The sequence below is a fragment of the Centruroides sculpturatus genome, unplaced genomic scaffold, assembly GCF_000671375.1.
Source record: "Centruroides sculpturatus isolate CEXI.00-Female unplaced genomic scaffold, Cexi_2.0 scaffold5500, whole genome shotgun sequence".
NCBI lineage: Eukaryota > Metazoa > Arthropoda > Arachnida > Scorpiones > Buthidae > Centruroides > Centruroides sculpturatus.
Window position 1 is genome coordinate 1 of NW_019389597.1, and position 1,840 is coordinate 1,840.

General features: G+C 28.0%; 1 non-coding gene across 1 annotated transcript; it reads left to right on the forward strand.

Moving 5' to 3' along the window:
- The first annotated feature begins 939 nt into the window (after positions 1–939).
- On the forward strand, positions 940–1,013 carry Trnan-guu. Its single transcript has one exon. It is a non-coding gene; the product is annotated as a tRNA-Asn (tRNA).
- Positions 1,014–1,840: the final 827 nt, after the last annotated feature.

Genomic DNA, 1,840 nt, shown 5'->3' on the forward strand with positions numbered 1-1,840 from the left:
ACTTTAAAAAAACATAACGGAAAATTGCTAAAACTGTTGAAACTATTTAATTGACTTCTAATTTACATGTTAAAGCGCCATTCCGTAACTTAATTAATAAGACGAAATTTTCAGTCTTAAAAACATATCAGTTAATTATGAAATTTATACTCTTATTGTTGTAAATCTAGCATAAGTTTCATAATTGAAAGATAATTACTGATTTTATTATAAAGAACGAAAAAAAAAAATTTTTTTAGACAAGCTAAAAGTCATAGTAAAGTGGAATGATATACAACAGCAGTTTAAAAATTATTAAGTATTTTTGATTTTTAAACATGTAATTAAATTCAATACAGTAGTTTATATATCTGAAAGGTATAACACGTTTAGCAAATTCAATATCAAAAATTGTGCTGCCATCTGTTATTTAAATGTAATAAAGCTAAAATATTTTGCTGCCATCTGTTGTTCGAAAAAGTAACTACTGATTTTCAAATCATAAAACTAGTTTGCTTATATAATTTAAAGTGTAAGGTTTAGTTTTAAAAATTAAAGTCAAAGACATTTGAATTTTAATATGATCTGTATTATTTATAATTGAATTTAATAATTAGAAAATGCATACATTTTTAATACATACACATTTTTAACGTTTCAAATAAATTTTGTTGAATTTTTAATGTATTTTATAATATTTCTAATTTGTAAATATTTTTATACAAACTTTAATTTTAACATTAACAATAAAAAAATTATTATAACGAAAATACAAGTATAAGTAAATAAGTAAAAAAACACAGAAGTATAAGATACATTTAGACAATATATAAATTAGTATTATTATATATATATATATATCAAGTTATTAGAATCAATAAAAGCGTTTTACGAAACAATACCCTAAAAAAATGAATATTGCAATTTACATATAAGTAAGAAAGGATGTTTCGAGCATCTGCCTCCGTGGCGCAATCGGCTAGCGCGTTCGGCTGTTAACCGAAAGGTTGGTGGTTCGAGCCCACCCGGGGGCGCGGTATTTTTTACTGTTTTTTAGTGGTTCCAGCCATTCATTTTGTCTTTTTGTGTCACTTATACCTCCATGAATGTCTTTGGATCATTTTTATCAGGTATTTTACTGTTCATTTCGCCCCGTTGTCGATATTTTACCAACTTTTNTTTGTCTTTTTGTGTCACTTATACCTCCATGAATGTCTTCGGATCATTTTTATCAGGTATTTTACAGTTTATTTCGCCCCGTTGTCGATATTTTACCAACTTTTAATTTGGGACGACCGTTACAACGACCTTGGACCGACGCCATTTCTCCTCAGAACGACCGTTACAGCGACCTTTGAACCGGCGAAATCTCACCTCGAAACTCGAATCCAGCCAACTATTTCTGATTTTGCTCAGGTGTGTGACTCTATTCCTCTTACGATGGACTCCGTCGAGTTATCTACCAACCTCTCTCTTTCCCTTTGGTGTTTTTTTTTCCACTACTTTCTCAACTTTAATATTATTATTAAAATATTGAAATGTATTCAGTAAGAATTGTGATTAATCATAAATATTCGATTTTAAGCTATTATTCAACACGTAAATCGTAGGCAAAGTATTTAAAATAGTTTATAAATTCTCATTTTCGAGTCAACCGACTGGAGATAAGTACCATTTAGTTGAAATAATAAATCGCTTAAGAATTGTAATTCGTATATATTTAATTCTCTTCGAACTGATTTTTTAATACAGTAAGTAATAAATTAATAGTATCTGCTTAACTTTTAACTGAAAGGCTAGCAATTCGTTTTCCCAAAAATCTGATAGAAATCGCAAAAAAAACACAAAAAAAAATTATTTT